This window comes from Pteropus medius, unplaced genomic scaffold (genome assembly GCF_902729225.1).
Source record: "Pteropus medius unplaced genomic scaffold, Ma_sr-lr_union100, whole genome shotgun sequence".
NCBI classification, from domain to species: domain Eukaryota; kingdom Metazoa; phylum Chordata; class Mammalia; order Chiroptera; family Pteropodidae; genus Pteropus; species Pteropus medius.
This window is the reverse complement of record NW_024349800.1, coordinates 6,886,487-6,907,145: the sequence shown is the minus strand read 5'-3', so window position 1 is coordinate 6,907,145 and position 20,659 is coordinate 6,886,487. Positions and strand designations below refer to the sequence as shown.

Below are 20,659 nucleotides of genomic sequence, written 5' to 3'. Positions count from 1 at the left end.
GAATCTTACTACCTGCCGTCTCTCTAAACCCTACTCTGAAATCAAGAAAGCCTCTTTCTCATTGTTTCTTTGGGTGAAGACTTATCAGACTTAAATTAAGGAGATAGTTCATAAGGTTCTATCTTAAAATAACAACAACAAAAATCAGTTTAACTTTAAGAATGATTTATTTTCCTGATGCCCAACACCTGGACTGAGTGCCTTATCAGGAACTAAACTCAGCCATTTTTATCATAATTTGTCTTCCAGAAGAGCTAACAATCACAAAACACAACATCTTTTATAAAGACAGGAGCATGTCTATTGAAATTGGATTCAGGAAAGCAATTGAGAGAGTGTAATTATAACAACTGAAATTTAGCTAGAATATTTTACACTTGCTCCTAAGATAGCAGGTCAATAAACACGAACTCTCTATACAACGTAGAAACAAAAATAAAAACAAAAATACTAGTAAATTATATTACAGTTCACATTTTATGAAAAATGAATTTGACTATAAAACTTATCCTCATCAAATAATGGATTTACCTTTCAAGCCTTCATTAGCAATTCATTTGCAAATAGGTGGTACTGATTTACAGAAGATAGCATAAGCCCACTGTTTTGTAAAATACTACCAATTAACTATAAGAAATAGTTTATTTTCAAATAAATTCTCTAGCTTAAACTATCATTTAGATAACCAATTATATTTGATATTAAAAGATGTCTATTAAGAATTTTTCCAAAGTTTTATACGACAAATAAAGAACATGTCTGTAATTAGAGAGATGCCATTAAAAATATTAATTTTCTCACTGTTAATAACTTAAAAATTAAACAGAAAGTTGAAAAAGAATTATAATTAAAAAATGCTCTTAATTCAATGATTCAATTAAAACTAAGAGAATATTTTCCCTTGTATGTTAACAATATAATTAAATTCTTCCTAAATCTATGGTGTTAGTGTTAATGGTTATAATTACTTAAAAAGTATGACAATGAAATTGTTTTCTCTTTCTTCTATTTCTCCCTCTTTAAAAGTTATATGTCATAAACTTGGATTCGTTCATAACTTCATGAAGCCATACATTCTTTTTGCAGAATGTGTTTGTAGATTTGTGTCCCACTTATGCCTGCATGAATTTACTCATTTATTATCACTCCAGAATGCCACACAGGAATAACCTTTGTAGTTCCTCTTTTGAATAATTGAAACAATAACTTCCGTTTTTATGGTGCTTTAAAGATCACAAGATGCTTTCACATAAATTATGTTTTTATTATTAGAAAAACTCTGGAAATTCTTACTGCTAAATCATTTTTACAGATAAGGAAATAGAAACCAAAGAGTTATTTAATGTCATATAACTCATAAGTTAAAAAAAACTTTTAAATACTATGAGTTAAACTAAGTCATCTTATTTTCAGTCTACTAATTTTGAATATACTAATGTTTATTTTTCCAATATTCTAGAACTGCAAAGCTGTAGATCTCTTTTTCTAAATTTTTTAAAAAGTGTAATCTATTCAAATATGGACTTAATCATGGCTGTGTCTGCTGTGTTCGGCACCCTACAACTTCAAGGGCAGACAATCACTGGTTACTGGCTAAAAGCATGCATTCGAAAAATCTTTTCAAATTCAAGAATGAAATTTTGAGAATAACTTGATTCCTGAGATGCTATCACATTCAGGAACTAACTGGCTTATGTGAGACACATGAGGAAACTCAGCTGGATTGAAGTCTGTGAATGAAAGTTGTTGCTGTGATGATGGTGGTGATGATAATGATGACGAATGTTCCTCAAACTGTATTTATAAAAAGATTATTTACAGTATTTTTGTTTTTATTTGACATTTTACATACAATATTCTTGTACAAAGTTTGTAACATTGCGTTGTAATATCCATGCACTGTACATGTGTGATATTTCTTTTCAAACAATAATTGCCAAAGAGAAATAAGTGTTCATCTTTGTTCATTCTTATATTTATTGTCTATTCTGTGCCAGGTACTTTTTAAAGCACCTATAGCAAGCAGTGCAAGAGCAAAGCAAAGCAAAGTACTTGCTCTCTTAGAGTAGAAAAAAAAAAAAAGACATAAGCAAATAAGTATAGGAAAACTGAACTGGTACAGGTTTTTTGTTTTGTTTTTACTGGAGTCATTTTCTCTCTGTTTTAGTAATCTGAAAGCTTTTTTCTCAATTGTCATGTAAAATTTCTTGAAGATTCAGCATTATTTCTCATCTTTTGCTCAACAAGCTTACAACTATATATTTTTCTTTTTCTCATTATGTCCAGGAGGCTGAGTGACAGAAAATACTGCTTCACAATTTCTTCATTTTGAATACCAGGACCAAAGTCTTGGTAAACCTTTTAATATAGAATACAGCACTACATACTGTCATATCTCTTGGATTTCTAGTTGGAGTCATTCTACTAATTAATCTTTTATTCCTTTATTTTGTTTGGTTTGGTTATTTGATGTATATTTTATATTTTATTGATTCTTAGACCCATTGATTATAGAATGAACCATTAGGCTATATACCATGTAGTAAAAAAGAAAAATGCTCTCAATTAAATAACGATGCAATAAATGCCTTAGTCTCAATGCACACAATCTGCAAAGAGTTCACACCATTTTTTGGTTGCTTAAAAATTTTTTCTACTTTACAGGATTTGGCAGTTTCTCATGCCTTCAGTTTGTATTGCTTGGTGGATGACAGGCCTCTTCTTGTAACTGTCTCAAAGATAAAACGTTGTCACCTTTATATGTGATGCAGTTTTCCTTCCTTGGGTTCTGTAAAGCACATAGTTATTGCTTTACAAGAAAATATGAAATTGTAGTAATTCCCCCAAGGATTGAAATCTACTTGTTTGCTTTCTTTCCTCATTTCCTAAAAACCCAGAAACAGTTTTATTGCTGATTGTTTTGTAATGTTTAGAAAACATCGTAATTAGTAATTAAAGCCAAACCATATATTACCAAGAGGAAACATAACTTAATTGCAGTGATGAAAATGTGAATAAGTCTAACCCAGACTGCAAGCACAATGATAACTAAATCCTGAGGGCTTTTGCAGAACTACAATTTTAAGAAACATAGATGTCAGAAACATCCTAGTAAAATATTCAAATAATCCCGCTCCGGTTGCTATATGTATAGCCTCTTTTCTAATGTGATACCACCATATTATTAACCTGGTTGTTTCCCTGGATTTAAGAGTAAAATGTGGCTCAGCAAAAGCTTTCAGAGGGGCTGTTTTGGGGTTATGCCTGGGATGTGTTTGGACTTGTAGGAGCCTCCAGTGGGCAAATATTTTAAGGATCACAGTTGCATTGTAACTATTAACTTTTACTTTAACCTCTAAATTAGAGTTGACCCCGGAACAACATAGGTTAGAACTGCTTGGAAGGGCCTGTCTTCCCTAAAAGATCTGAAGGCAACACAGCCTTTTCTTATGAAAATGACTACACACACACACACACACACACACACACACACCCACACACACACATTTGTATATTTATGTATATATATACACATATATTCATACATATATGTGTGTGTATATATAGATATATGTGTGTGTGTGTGTGTGTGCGCGTGCGTGTGTGTGTGTGTGTGTGTATAAATATGGGAGCTATGGAATGACACACTCAGTTCATGTAAATTGTAAGCTAAAAGTGGAGACTTCCGAGAAATGTCTCACTTGCGGCCAATGCACATGATTCCCCAGCGACTTCGGGCTGTGTAGGGAAGGTTCAGTCATTTGTGGGTACTTCGGTACAGAAGTTTGAGAACCACTCACTGACACATTGGGCGCCTTGACGTACAAACTATGTCTCATTCCTCTCTGTATCCTCATGCTGAATTCAGGGCCCCCCACGGACAGTGATCCCAAGGATGCTTTGGTCCACCCTTCCATCGTCCCATTCGCACATCCATCCTTGTCAAGGAACAAGCCAAAATGGCAGCCTTAAACTGGTAGAAAGAGGTCAGTTTCTGGAGACATCAGACAGCTAGGAGTCTGAATTCTGACTGTCACTTATTAGCTGTGTGATCACCTCTCTGAGACTCAGTTTTCTCAATTTTAAATGAGTATAAAAGGACCGCCATGACCAGCCCAGGCAGAAAGGTGAGGGAGGGGGAGATGTCTACTCCAGTCCAGAAGTCTAATTTGAGACTAAGAAAGCAGGAAGGAGTTGAGGCCTCAGGAAGGAGCTCCTGGGCCTCTGGGACAAGGAGGGACCATGTTGAATTGTGGATCTGGAGGCCCCCATCCCCCAACTCAGTGAAGGTAGTATGCAGGACAGAGGGTGATTTGGATGGAGTGATAGAAGGATCAGATGTGTCTCATACACCTTAGGTCTCTGACCAGATGTGCTGGCCTTCTCATGTCTGCCAGTGAGCCCCTTGGAGGCCCAGCTCACAACAAGGGTCATTTAGCAACGAGGACTAAAGTGCAAGCAGGCTGCTAACAACTCTGTGACCCAGGGCAAGTGCTTTCTCCATAGCTTCTTTAGCACACTCTTAGTTTTGCAGAGTAACAACATGTCACTGCCTCTTGCTTCCCAACAAGGGTATGCGTCCCTTCCTGGGCCAGAGCTAAGCAAAATTTCTTGGAAGATGATTTCAAAAGCATCTGCTTAGAATGGCCTGTTTTCCCTAAAAGATCTGGGGGCAGCACAGCCTTTTTTTTATGAAAACCACTATATATATAGGAAATATATATATAGGAGCTATGGAATATAAACAATCATCCCATTATATTTCCATACACCACCTCAAACACTGTAGTAGGATTTTGCAATGGAAAGATCTGACATTCATTTTCTAGGCTTCCATCTTAAAAAAAAAAAAAAATAAAGAAGATTAGCAATGTAAATCTAAGGAAAGAAAAATGAAATAATTAGAACAGAAATCTATAAAATTGAAAACACAAAATTAATAGGGAAAGATCAACAAAACATACCTCCGCTTTTCGAATGAGCAATAAAATTAGAGGTCTCCAGGCCTTCTATCCTTCCTGTCTAACCAAGAAAAAAAAAGGGAAGCAAATGTGTAATATCAGCAATGAAGAGGGGCCATTACTACTCATCTCAAATCAGGACAGTGACTTAATTTCAAAATATTTAAACTTCTATTTTCTTATAATACATAGTTGTGAAATAATTCTGACCAAAAGGTGACTGTTTTTGATGCCGAATTATTTTGGTGTGAAATACCATATTAGAATATAATTTCATGGCATTATGGTTAGTTTTTTTAAGAACAGGAAAATAATCAATTTTTTAAAATATTAAAACTGAAGCATCTCAGAGTCTTCTTTATAACAATTATAAAATGCAGATGCAGTTGCCACTTTATTAATATAATTTTATGACTTCTCAGAAATTGAATAATATATTTTCATGCTTTATTCATCTTTATAAGGATGCTACCACAATATTTCTCAGGCATATTTTTGTAGGCGTTTTATGTAATTATTTCCTAAGGAGTATACTATAGTTGATTGAGGAGAAAGTATGGGTGAGAATGAATAGACAGCAAAAGTAGATTTACTTTTGAATCGTTTTGCTTTTAAGGGAAGCAGAGAAATGGGAAGAAGCTGGAGCAAGTCTTGAAGTTAATAGTAGTTTTATTTATTTATTAGTTTGTTGAATTTTTTTCTTAAGATAGAGAATTCTTTGGGCATTTCTACGGGCTAAGGGACATGTTCTCATAGAGAATGAGAAATCATTCATCCTCTATCAGTCCTTACTATCAGTCACATAGTCACTTGTTGAGACGTTTAGAAAATATGGTCTTATTATGTGAGACAATTTGAAACTATTTGAAGATCTTAACAATAGAAAAACTGGAGTAAGTAGAACTACTATATGATCTAGCAATTCTACCTGCAGGATATTGAAAAGATATCTGCACTACCATGTTTATTGTAGCATTATTCACAAAAGCCAAGATAATGTTCATCAACAGATAAATGGAAATACACAATGGAATATTATATAGCCACGAGAAAGAAGGAATTTCTTCTATTTGCAACAAAGTGAATGGACGTTGAGGGCATTACACCAAGTAAAATAAGTGAGACAGAGAAAGGCAAATACTGTATGATATCACTTATATGTGGAATCTCAAAAAGCTGAGTTTATAAAAACAGAGTAGAATGGTGGTTACCAGGGGCTGGGGAGCGAGGGAACTGTGGAGATGATGGTCAAAGGGTACAAACTTGCAGTTAGCAGATGAATGAGTCCTGGAGAACTAATGCACAGCATAGTGATTATAGTCAACAGTACTGTATTACGTACTCCAAAACTGCTAAGAGACTATATTTTAAATGTTCTTGCCACAAAAAAGAAATGATAATTATGTGTCATGATGAAGTTGTTAGCTAATGCTAGGGTGGTAACCATACTGCAGTAAATAAATGCATTAAATCAACACTTTGTATACTTTGAACTTGCATGTTATATGTCAGTTGTATCTCAATGAAAATGAGGTCCTGAAATAGAAGTTTAATAAATTTTAATGTAATAAATAATGTGGAAAAAATCTAATAAAGGATTTACACCAGGAAAAAAAAAAAGGAGTAAATGCCTATCTTTTAGAAAGTAAAATATCCTAGGAAAATATAATACTTACACTTAATATTAGCTATAACTGATTATGTTATACATAAACATCGAAGAGAGAAAATAAAAAATGCAACTAAAGAGACGCACTAAACGAGAAGAAAAATGGAGATTTATTTTAAAACGACATTTGATAATTTACTAATGTCTTTGAGAATAAAACTACATGAAATACATCCTAACTTGCATTTTATCTTTCGTGTTCTTGAAACCACAGAATTTGTTTTGTATGACCAACAAAGGCAGCATGCCCATGGAATAAACTTCAGTCGCACAAACTAAAACAGAGTTTGCCTTGGTGGAAACTCTGTTTTGTTATATACAAAGCGATAGAAATTGTTGAAAGTATATTATTCCCAACACTTTGTACTATGTTTCTGAAGATATTTACAAAATGTTTGTGTGATATACTTAATCTTCATACCCAGGAACTCTTGAAGGCAAACGATTCCTGACTTAATGCATACTTTAACCTGCTGGGATACAACAACGTAACGTAACATAAAGTAACGTAATGTAACATTACAAATAACATAACAGCACATAACATAAATTTTGAAATTTAAATTTAAATTTTCAATTTAAATAATTATGTGATGATTTTTTTCCTGAGAAGTATTAATGTTGCCTTCCGATGAGTGTATTTGCATTATATTTAAAAGCTCTGGTTGACCTTTAAAAATATAGATGATGCATGTCTCCTCCTACAATATGTATCAGATATTAATGTCACAAAATTTTAACAAGTACAAATGTGCTTTTTTTGGTCGCTGGACATAGCCTTAATATTTAACAAATGTTAGCTAGGCAGGATAAAACAGAACATTTAAGATGTAAAAATTCAACTATTTTGGTCAATTTACTCAAAATTTTAATAATTTGAGGTACTTAGATTCTTTCAGGGAGTAGAATAATTAATGTAAAAATGCATAATCTCTTCCTCCCTAAGAGCGGGGGAGTGGAGGGGAAACATTTAATTACTTCATGCAAACAGGCTCTCATCATCTGAAATTTTGCCATACTAATTATTTTTTTGCATGTATTTTGAGGATTAGGAAAAAGGAAATTTTGAGAAACTCTAGTACATTCCCTGGCCTTTAAGAGTTACTCAGTAAAGATTTTCTTGAGATTGAAATAAAAAAATATTTGTTGACAGGATTTTAAAAACCTTTATTTTTAAGAGATGAAGAAAAATTTATTTCTAAGAAAGAGAAATGTAATTTTTTTTTTTTAAGAATTGAATATACCTAATAACCTTCAGAATACATTTTGGAAAAAAATCTCTTCAGATATATTTTACATCCAGTATTAAAATTCTGATCCGACTTCCCCAAACCTGTTTCACCCACAGGCTTCTTCATCTCAGTCAGCAGCAACTCCATCTTCTAATTTCTGAGCAAAAGCAAGCAAGCAAACAAAGAAAAAACCTTGGTGTTTTTCTTTTTCCTTCTCTTCCACACTGCATGTGCCATCTGTCAGAAATTCTGTAGGACCTATTTTCAGATGAAGACTGAATCTCACTATTGTTCACCTTCTCCACTGTAACACCCTGTTCAGATACTATCTTCTTGATTTTGATTATCGAAGTGGCCTCCTAATTAGCACAATAGCCCTGATTATTGCAATAGTCCAGATTGTTGCAGGACCCTCCTCGTTATTGCAGTAGCCCTTAATTATTGCAATAGCCCCTCATTATTGTAGCACCTTCTTGGTTGTTGAAGTAGCTCATGGTTATTTCAGTGGTCTTCTGATTATTGTAGTAAATCCTCATTAATATCACTGTAGTAGCCTCTTGGTTAATGCAGAAGTCCCTGATTATTACAGTAGCTTTCTAACCACTCTCCTTTTTTCCATCATTGCTCCTCTTCAGTTTTTTTTGAACAGTGCAGTCAGCATGATTCTGTTAAATCTTAGGTCAGACCACATTACTGCTCTGCTGAAAATCCTCTCTCTAGTGGTTTCCATTTCACACACTGTAGAAGCCAAAGCATGTAGCATGCCCTACAGATTCCTCCACACTCTGGGATTAAATTTGCATGCTCTGATACTCTGCTGGAGCCACACTTGCTTCCTCTGTCTGCCCCAAGCATGATAAGAATTAAGCAGGCCTGAGTATTTGCTCATTTATTTGTTCAGATGTACTCCTTGCCCTCTGTTGTCAGTGTCACATTCTCTTTGAGGGTTTCCAGACCCCTGCATAGAAATGCAGTCCATTCTCAAGGCTCTCTATCCCCTGGCCTGTTTTATTTTTTCACGGCTAACTACGTACTATCTTCTGTCACACTACATGGTTTTTTTTGTTTTTTGTTTTTTTTTTATTTGCCTCAAAAGAAAAAGAATGCAAGCACCATTAAGAGTATGGTTCTTGCCAATTCTGTTCAGTGTTAGATCCGTTTTTTTAAGATTCTAAAATATAAAGAGCATGTGTAAATATGAATGCAAGTGGGCCCATAATAAATATTTGTTTGTTATTGTGTATGTGTATGATTAAAGGGTAAACTACTGAAAAGAGTGAAACATGTTTGCTTCGCATCATCATGTCCAGGAAACTTAAAAGGAAATTTGATTTGCTGAGACCAAGTCCATTCTGAAATGACTCTACTGGACCTATAACTCCCAAGCTGATCTCAGATTATCCTGTAGAAAAATTATCTTTCTCAACTCTCCTACCTTTTATATTTTAGCTTGAGTGACTCAAACTATGAGAACTGAACTGTGAGAGATGACAGGGTTCCTCTGCTTGTGCGGACGTACTTGTGAGTAGGGGAGGATAAAATATTCTAAAGCTTGAACAGTGTCTCTGGGTAGACACCTGCAGGTAGGTACCTATTTTCAACTTGGCGGTTTGCAGGTGATCTGCTCTAGGAAATGTTTAGATTTGAGGATAGAAAACTTAGGAACAACAATAGGTTAATGATAATTTTCCTTTGTGTTACTAGGACTTTCATTTCAGAACAGAGTTTTCATGACTCTTGCATTGTAATTCTTTGAATGATTCCAGTTATTCAGTCCAATCTGATAACACATAGAGCCCTGGGAAATACAATAGTGAGGTACTGAAGGGATATTCACACCTACAAAAACAGTCCAGAGGGATTCACATCCTGCCCAATGAGACCACTCATCAGGAAATTACAGCAGGGTAGAGAATCGTAACCCATGGTGAAGTTAGGAATATAGATAAGAGCTCATTAACAACAGTGTTAATGGGGTGGATGGCTCAGAAAACCCTTCCCCCCCAAAAAAAAATATATTAGAAAAGTGAATATTAAACATAGTAAAGAGACAATGTTAAAAATGTACAACCTCTTCATAGGACTTCATATCCTATATGTTGATATTTGATTCAAAGCCTGTATTAGAACACATTCTTGGTTCAATTAATGAGGGCATTACAATGCACTCATTTCAAAATGTCACAGATTTTTTTTTAGATCATCTTGTTCTGATAGAATTATGAAAGTAGCCTAAGACACTAGTTAGTAACAGAGATAATAAGAAAGTATATAACATCTCTTTTTTGGTAAAAAAAAAAAAAAAAAAAAATCACTAGATAAAATTATGAGCATGCTAAAGGAATGAGGTTGTCATTGCAATTGTTCATCATCATAAATATTCATCTTTCTCCCATTTACTTAGATAATTGAGAATTTGTTAGAGAATGTTTTCTTATTATTGAAAATTACTGTGACAGTTCATATCCTTGCATAGTCCTAGGCTGATGATTTCTAAAAGAAATTTAAATAAACAGGAAGCTAATACAAACATGTAAGATGAACAGGTTCATCTTAGTTTTTTTTTTAATTTTTTTGTATGATAATAGATTTATGCTACTAAACATATTTCATTTTAATTTTCATACCAGTCTTGTGGTTGGAACTTGTGTCCTATAATCATTGCTTATTTATTTAGCACTATATGGAGCCCCTGAGTTATAATATAGAAAACAATCAAATTTCACTACCTGAACATTTCCAGGAAATGAAATTCCCCCAAATTACACAGGGAAACAAATTAATACATAACTTTTAGATAAGCATATTTAAGTTGATTTATGTGACTTTAGCTATTTTAACTTACACTTTCACCCCCTTGTGATAGATCTCAAGATAATTATCTGTATTAACCTAACTATCACTTAGAAGTAATTCCATTTTATTTTTGTTTTTATGTGCATGAAAACAAAATTAGCTATCAAAATAGCAAATAGCTAATACATAAAGTGAGTTAAATTTAAGATAAAATATAGAGCAGAATTTTTAAAATCTCATTAGTATATTTAAAAGATAGTGAAATAGAAAATTTTCAATATAGTTTTTGAGACTAAATATTGAATTAAATTTTACATTAATATGTCTCTTTTTGGTAAATTGACATGCAGTTGTGGAGTTATGTGTGCAATCATTAATGTTCCATGTATTATGATATTTTAAGATTTGGGAAATCAGAAGTCAAATATGAAGTAATTCCTGTGATTCTCAAGAAACAGACTTAAAACATTGACTTAAGGCTTAAACTTTTGATTTTAATTATTTATACAAAAAAATAGTAGAGTGATTACTCAGGATCCTCTTTAATTGTATTTACCCACTGATCATAAATTTAAAGAGGAAAAGTGATTCAATTAAATCGCTGTTAAAGAGTGTGAGCATAAAAAAAAGGACAACCATAATTTTCTTTTAATTATCTGTATTAACCTTACTATCACTTGGAAGTAATTCCATTTTATTTTTGTTTTTATGTGCATGAAAACAAAATTAACTATCAAAATAGCTAATACATAAAGTGAGTTAAATTTAAAAATTATAACCTTTACTTAGAGTTATTTAAACTGTTGTTTTTATCTCTTAGTGCTACCTTTTCGACAGTATAAAGGGTAGGAAATTCGTGAAACTTTGATTAATATTTAATTGTCACAACTTATTTTGTTTTACTGACTATCGAAGTGAACTGTTTATTTCATTCTTTCATTCAGCATTCTAAGTAATTTAAAATATTTAGAAATTTCAGAAAGGTTTTGACTCTTTCAAAGATTATAATATGCTTTTTTCCTCAGGTGCTTACATCTATAAGAAGAAAATATAGTAGTGGCATTCTACTACTGTGATTACATGTAAAACATGTAATCACATATTTTGCATATTTTGCCAATTTTAGATTCTTTTACCAGTGTAGAGGAAATTGGATTAATATAATTTTAGTGTTTGAAGAGAATTCAAGCTATTTTACTTTGACTCTCTTTTTTAATAGATTAGAAAATTGAGAGACAGAGACAGAAAGTGATTTGACAAGTTTACACAGTAAGTTAAAGGCAAATTGGTAACATATAGAAATGTGAAAACCTAATTCGACTTGGGAATTCAAGGATTCAAATAATAAATATTTAAATAAGTACATATTATTTTTGGAATGCATCTTACGCATTTCATGTCATTTTATGTGTTTTACATGTAATCACTCAATTCTCACATTAATTTTCACTTAAGTAAAATTTATCATTATCTTTATGAGAATTCGAGTGCAGAGATTTAGATATATTTCCAAACACACATTGTAGATCTAAGCTTTGAAATTAGCTCTGTTTGATTTCACAGCCTAAACTCTTAAACATGACTCTCCACACATCAAGATTTCTATACACAGAATGTCTACTAAATAGTGTTATTCTATGGTTTTTTCTCTCTATAATCTCTACCACACCTGTATTCCAACACTAATTTTCTTCAACCTCTAACCTTTCTATCCTTCTTATTTTCATTATTTCTACAATTCCCACCCTATCCAAGTCATGGCTGTTCCTAGATCATTAAATCTTGGAATTGGTTGGGACCTTGGGGGTCTGCTCTTACTCTTTCATGTTACATTTGAGGAAATTGAAACCCAAATACTTAAAATTACTTGCCTTAGGCCCTACATAGTAGATGGTAGAGCTACAAATGAAAGCATATCTTCTAAAAGTTCTATTCTCCTGACAGTCCACTTCTTTTCTTTAATATAATGTTTATTCTACAGTGGTAGAAGCATGTCAGTCTAAAATTGTTTTTAAAGGATGCCCTAAAACTTGAAGGAACAAATTTTTTATTTCTCTTTCAAAAAGTGGACTTGCTAACAAACTTGAAATTACAAGCATAAGAGTCAGCATTGACATTTATCATAGGATAAATAAGAATATCAATTATACTATCATATGAACCACAGCCATGAGTGATAGTTGGTGTGTAAAGTTTTTAAAATCTTAGAAACTTAATATAATAAATCTTTATTATTTACTCAAGTCCCAATAGGCTGACAGTTTGACAAATCCACTGAGCAGATCTCCTTGGTGGCAAATGAGGGAAAGAACTGCCTTATATCATGCTGCTCCATCCAGTCTCTCCTAGAGTCTCCTAACAATTGTCTTCTAGATCTGCATTCTTCCAGCCAGTATAAGTAGAGATGCAGAGGATCCTGCAAACTGTTCTATAACAAAGTTTTTCATGACACATCGTTTCTGACCACATTACATTTGGCTGGAATCTAGTTACATGACCTTAACCTAATTATAAGAAAGACTAAGAAAAATAATCTGTCTAGGATAAGGAAACTAAACTGGTGCACATCTTGTTAGTGTCTGCTTCAGATTAAGTTCTACTGTAGTGTATCCCAAATAGAATAATACTCTGATAATTAAGACTATATTTTTTATCAAAAGGAACGAAACAAAATGGAGGAAATCATGCAAGCTGAAAAGTTAATTTTATAAAACCTGTAAGTATTGCTAACCCAGACTCATATTAGTCTTTAGTATATACATGTACATGCATTTTTTTATGTTATATTATGTTATGTTATATATGTCCAAATAATTTTGCCAGGCAGGTCAGAACCTGTTATTCATGTATCAGACTCCACGTATAATATCTGTGCTGTTTCAGTTTGCACCGTTGATATGTCTTACTAAATATAGCTCTGATTAAAATTTGGGATAAGAAAGAGCACATACCTCTTTTACTTCTTCCTGTATTCATACTCAGTCTCTGTGTGTATTCCAACACTCATGAAATTTAAATGTGGCCTGCCTATCTTTTTGCCTCCAGAAAAAATTCACCAAATGAAGTAGATTATTTCCTATCTCTAAGCATTCTCTTAATTCAAACAAACTCTTGGCAAATAGCAGATTTTTTTTAAATAAAACTTTGCTATATAGAACTGCTAAATATATTTTGTACTTAATTTATATACTCTATTTAATCGATTCTTATATAGTATAATTTATGGTAGTAAATTATCAAAATCATGGAAAACTATACAATATTACAAACCTATTATAATGTCTACCTAACTCATAATACATCTATTTTCCCCCCTGGAAAATACTGTTAATAATAGGACTGAAACCCTAAACTCACATTATATGACCTTATCTTAGGACTACAGTTGATTTGGTAATAATGGTGAGAGTTGACATGATTAAAGCCAATTAGAATGTATCTCCAGGAAATGTAGGAGAGGTGGCATGGAATTACATTCAGTTTTATGTTTTTTGTTTGTTTGTTTTTGTTTTTGTTTAGCGTGTTTGGAACTTTATAACTTTAACATCTAAACTATAAAAATTTGAGATACCCATTTTCTGCCATGTGATTTTTCACTCAGAAAATGTGTCAATAGAAAGAAAAGGGAATGAAGCTAATAGAGAGGAGCACCAAGTACATAAAGATCTCTGATTGCTATGTTCAATGGCTTAGTCTAGCTCCTGTCTAAAATTAGGATCTGTAATATTCCCTTGTGGATTATTTACAACATATTTATTTTTTAAAGATGGACAAGCAGGGTTCCTTACTTAAAATTAAAAGAGATTTAACTATAACAAGTTCTACTTCAAAACATCTCTCTGATTCAAGCAAGTTGAGTACATAAATAATACGCCTGTTTCAAGGTAACATGAATTTCATATTTTGCATGTATGAGAAGGAGTTAGACCTTATGAGTAGAACAACATAAGCAGGCATAATCTTAGTCTTTAACTTTCTAAGCCAATGCCAATTAAAACTCTAAAAAGTGGCATACATTTTAAATGTTTAAGCAATGAAAGTTTAAATATCACTAGCATTGAGGTTAACTTGCTTAAAAAAAAAAATCACAATCTAGTGTCTGAATGATTTCCACATATTTACTGGCCTGGGTTCCTACTGAGAATTGAGTTTTTATATAAGAAAAAACGTAGTGCCCAGAAGGCTTTAAGGTGTGGAAGAATTGGCCTGTAGAATTCACTAGAGGAAAACCTATTTTAGTTCATCTTGAATGAACCATAGCACTAATAGAGAAGTCTGGTCTCAAAGTGCAGAAGTGTAATTTTCTCTTCGTTATGAGCTATAATTGTTAGTGTATTAATATTTGTGACTCTCAAGAAAGGGGACTATCACTTGTTATTAGCTTCACAAATATATGTAACAGCGACAAACTCTTCTCTCACTTGCAAGTTATGACATTTTGAGTATCATGGTTTGTAGGAAAGAAATAGAATGTTGTTATAAGTTAGAATGCAAACATCCCCTAGCTAACAGGATTATAGCCAGAAATCTTTCCCAAGGACAAAATTACAGCAGTCTATTCATTTATCAGTGAGATAATTTTCTGTAAAGCGGACCTCTACTCTATAGGTAGCACAGACAATGCAATTAATTAATTCCTAGATTGAAAATAAACACACTTCATTCAGAAGATTAATAAGTGCCAGGGAAGAAAGGCTGCTGTCATTTCTGAAAGATAGTGGATTTTTATAAATACAAAATCATTAATAAAAAACCAAATAGATGTAAAGAATAGAATACAGTTATTTTTTATCGAATTAATAGTGCTTCATACATATATAAACTTTCTTCCTTATCCTTTTTTAAAAATAAAGCCACATTTCTGCTTATATTAATTTCATTTAAACATTTTGTGGCTGTCACCTATAACTTGCTCCTAGTGACAATAAAAAAAAAAGATCTGTAGGTTGAATAATTATTTAGATTGTTTAGGTGATTTGTGATGCATTCTTTAATAAAACCATGTTCTTAGCCTTGTCCTTCTCCCCCTCTTTCCACTTAGGTCTTTGCTATGTAAATCATTGATAATTTATCCCACTTCGAAGCAAAGAATTTGGCATTTTTAAAAACTGACATAAATTATGGAAAGATGCAGTTTCCAAGCTTTCTTTTTCTTTCCTTTTTTTGGCTGATGGAAGCCAAATTTAAACAAAACTCTACATCCCTGGAGCTAGCCCAGAAAGCTGTCTTGAAAATGTTAGATAATGATTACATTTGTTCCATTCATGACATCGGGAGTTATGATAGTCAAGGGAAGCACGTGTAAATGAAACAATGTTTAATTCTAGTGTTTATCTTCAGTGAATCCAGACATATCCACAGGCCTCTGGTTTGCCAGTCCTCAACAGAGAAAGACCAGCAAAAGTGTGATACTACAGGAATAAGATGAAGCAGTATCCCCTGAAGGATTTACTTATCCAGAAAAGCAGAGATTATGTTTTGCCAACTTGAAACATCAAGCCTTAGATGAAAGATGAGAATAAAACTCTTAAAGGAAGAATGCAGTAGAAATTCTGTGTGCAAGTACATTTGTCCACCTTTCCACAGCTGGCCCCTTAATCACTGCTGGCCACTTGTCCACCTTTCCACAACTTGCCCCTTAATCATCACTAACGTGGATTTAGGAAGCTTATAGGATTCTGTTTAAAGAGCCACCTTGAGCCCTAGAGTGTTCCTCATCATGAATTCTACAAGGTGTGCTTCTCTGGGTGAGATAGATATATCCTGTGCTTGTTACCCTGTGATTTTTAAGGTGTGAGCAAAATATATATGGAATATATCGTGTAGTAAAATTGCGTGACGTATTTCATGGTGATGATGGAATGAAAGATTTCAGTAATTATATACATATCTGGAAACACACTGCTGTTTTTCTTAAGAAAGAGAAGGCTTTCTTTAGCCAAAGAGCCCATAGGCTTCTATCAAGCGTAGTCTGGCTGGCTGGTCCTAGGAAACTCCCAAGTTAATATCAGTAGCAAAATGTTTAAGGATTTGTAAGTTTACACTTTAAAGGTTATATAGCCATGCTACTATCACCTAGAGCAAGTAAAATATTAATCAGTATGTAAGACATCCCAAACCAACACCATGCCCCCAACCAGTCACCATTTCTTCTTCCTCCACAATGATTTCTACCACTAAAAAAAGTTTCTGTTACAGTTTTAAGTATCTTGCATAGCATAATTTATATCATTAAATGCATAGAAAAATTCAGTTAGTAATGACTTTAGTTGTGTCATGTCATATGTCGGGGCATGAGAGTTAATGGAAATTAAAACATGTAAAATAGTTTTATAAAACTACATTATGATGTACATTTTAAAAGTCATATTAGGTATGAGGAACAATACTGACACATCTTTATACTACTCTACTTAGAAATATAGAAGTTTGGAATGTAGTTTATGCCTTCTATTATAGAAATTTCATGAAAAATTCTCAACTTACAGAACATATTCTTTATTTTAAACTACAATTTATCCAAATTTTAAATTGTGAACATACTTTAGGGCATTAAATTATTTGAGTCAGGACTAAACACTTATCACATATTTTCTAGTTAATCCATAATTGTAGAATTATTTTATCAACATGAATTTTAATACTGAGAAAATATTTTAACTTTTGGGAAGCATTAATTTTCTAGAATGAGCTTTATATATATATTATATAATATGCATATATAATATATATATATTTCTAAGGTATTAATCTCATTTGAAAAACAATCTTTTCCTTTGTTTAATTTAAAGAAATATTCCAATTGAGATATTTATCTCCTTGTGAAGCACTACGGCAAAAACAAAACAAAAAGCCTAAGCTTATGCTGTTATTTTAAGCTTTTTACTGCTATTGCAGTTATAATCATGAGGTAAACTCGTTTTGCACACAGTTATTTAGAGCCTACTGTACATCAGGCGCAATCGTCAATGACACAGCTCATTGGATTGAGAACTTTATGTTGATCGCAGTCTTTCTAAGTAAAATTTTAAGAATTGCAATATTTATGTGGCTCGTATAATAAAAACAAACAGGTTATAATTATTTTATCGTGATTATTTCCTTATCCATGTGTATTCCTTTTTCTGAAATTTACTTTTTGAAATGACTTCCACCACTTATTTACTTATTTAGTAGCAATCAGCACATGGTGTTGTGTTCTCTTTTCTTGATAGAATACAGAAATATTTATATGTATATGTATAAATACATATAACTACATATACATATAAATATGGCTTAGACCTGACATAAGATCTCTTTAAAGTGAGTTCAGATTATCTGATAGATTATGATAATGCCTTCAAAAACACATTGAGAACTGTATGAATATTATCTTCTCTATAGTAAAAGAGAAAATTGGTGGTGATAGTGGTAGTTGTGACATTTGTACTTCAAAGAAAAACCGACCATTTATTTCTTCCATTTAGTAACCTACTCTGTACATGCTCTCATTTTAATACATTCCTATCTCCTCTCTTTGAAATTGCAACTAACAATTCTACATTTTACTTCACCTTTATTGTTTATTACTACTCCAGTCTAACATTCTGATTTCTTCATCTCAGTTAATAATATGGCTTTACATTCCATCGGCAATTTCATTAGTAGTTTAGTTTAGATTTTTTGGTTCGTATAGAACACTATAAAATCAACCTTAACTGGCTGCTCAATGTACTATAGAGAGCACTCCTAAAAATTTGTTTTATTGTTTTTTTTAAGAAAATTACAATCGATTATCAACAAATAATAACAAAGTCCAAACATCCCTAAAGGCTTGTGCATTTATCGTAGAAGGTTAAAAAGTTTCTGGAAAAAATACATTAGGGGTTAAATAGAACAGTGCAGAAAATGAAATAGCCTAGAGGAAACTAAGATGAGGAGGTCAGTTCATTTAACCCAGTGTGTAGACTCTAGAGCTCTGGGAGAAGAAAAGAACCCTCCAGTGAAAATCTGTATACACATTCATAAATTAGAAGCTGCTATTCACATAATCTCATCCCTTCACTTCCATTGCATGGTAAATTCCAAGAGATTAATCTCATTTGAACTGTAGTGTTATATATATATATATATATATATATATATATATATATATATATATATATTTATATATAATATTGTTTGCATCATTTGCTACTATAAGACTTTATGTTTTCAAATATAAGGAAACATTACATTTGTGAAATAATTCTAAATCATGATACTCTGAAAAGTGCTGAACATAAATATTAAGACATGTAAAACAGAAATGGACCAATAAAAAAAGAACTGTCATAACCAGAATCATTCCTAAATAGCAAATTAGGTGTTTTTCAATAGTTAATAACATAGTTCTGGTTTTCAATGTACAGGAAATTTCCTAAGGAAACAATCTTAAGAATGGTTATTTTAAGATATTAAAATGTGAGGTTTCTAGGCCAATAATAGGAGTACATTTGAATCCCAATAGAGCTGTAATACATTAATAATTGATGGTAGTATTAAAATATGATATATATGAAACTTTAAAACAAACAAACAAAAACCCCCAACAAAGTAAACATTTTTTTGTGTGTGATTGCTTGATGAAAGCATTTTAAGAGGAGGAAGTAAAGTGGAGGCTGTTTAGGAAATTTTGAAGAAAACGTGGTACTCTTTCAGATACTTTTGACATTAATACTATCAATTATTTGTAGGCTTAGTTTTTCTTCAAACTCACTTTCTATTCCTTCTCTTTGATAAGGGAATAGTTTTTAACCATTATCAAACACTAGTTCAGAAACAAAAATAAAAAAGAAGATTGTCCCAGATTTAGAGATGTTAGTCAGTGGGTTCAGGTGCTGTCAGTCTAATCTACCATTGCCATTCCTGTCAATTACATACATTTTTTTATTTTACTCCTATTTTCTCTTAATTTATTAATGGATTTTTTTAAAAATAAAGAATAACTCCCATATAAATTACACTTGGTAACTCTAAAAATATAGTTCATATAAGAAAAGTAAAGAAAAAAAAGGCACAGAAATATTTCTTGTAAAACCTAGGCAAGACTTTAAATGCAGAAATAACATAAAGACATTAGTAAATTATACATACTTTAGTGGTCTTGTATTATACAGTAGTTTTTTTTTTTCTTTCCTAAAAAAGTTATATTCAGAATCTCCTATTTGATCACAGAAAATCTATTTGTTTCAATTTTGTGTTTTCATCTATATTTCACAATATATGTCCCATTTGAAGTGAAAAATAGATCTGATAATTACAGCTTTATTACCTCATATACATTTACTTCAGTGGATTTCAATTTCTTTGGCCTTAAAATAGTTTTCCATTGTTTGTCAATTAGTAAAAAATAATATGTATTTTTATGCCTCTGGATTTCTCTGTTTCTATACATTGTTATTAAATTAAATAAAAGGAGGAATTATCCTAAGATCTCATCTTTTCTACAAGTCTTGCCTTGGTTACTATAGCTATAAATTGACTTATTGCCTTTTCAACCACTTTTAGAAATCCTTTACGAATTATTAAAATAAAAAATGAGTTTTAAAATATGTGCAAAAGGATCTTCCCTATTAATAGACTATTTGGAATTAGTTAAAATTACTTGATATGGATTAAGTCGATATTTAATATTGTACTCTGCCTTAAATCCTTCATTATTGCCATATCTATTCATGCAGCTTTACACACACACACACACACACACACACACATACACACACACAATCTTTAATTGGAATGTTCTTTGTAGTGAGCAGAATAATGGTGCCCCAGAGATATCCACATCCTAATCTCTGAAACCAGTGCATATGTTCCTTTACCTGGTAAAGGGGTGTTAAAATGGCATATGGAATTAAGATTACTAGGAATTAAGTTTAAAATAAGGAGATTATCCTGAATTACCTGAATGGCTGTATGCAAGCACAAGGGTTTTTAAATGTGGAAGACGTAAGTTAGGGTGACATAATGTGAGAATA

The 20,659-nt window shown here is 32.3% G+C and overlaps 1 long non-coding RNA gene across 2 annotated transcripts in view; it reads left to right on the top strand.

Annotated features, from left to right (window-relative positions):
* LOC120621492 (uncharacterized) overlaps positions 1-20,659 on the top strand; it is an 82,044-nt gene that overhangs the window by 42,244 nt on the left and 19,141 nt on the right. Inside the window, exons 3-5 of one of the 2 annotated variants that reach the window (XR_005658170.1) lie at positions 9,312-9,445; positions 11,878-11,927; positions 13,319-13,374. This is a non-coding gene — a long non-coding RNA (uncharacterized LOC120621492). The remainder of the gene's footprint in view (positions 1-9,311; positions 9,446-11,877; positions 11,928-13,318; positions 13,375-20,659) is intronic. The other variant, XR_005658169.1, reaches the window with a different exon arrangement.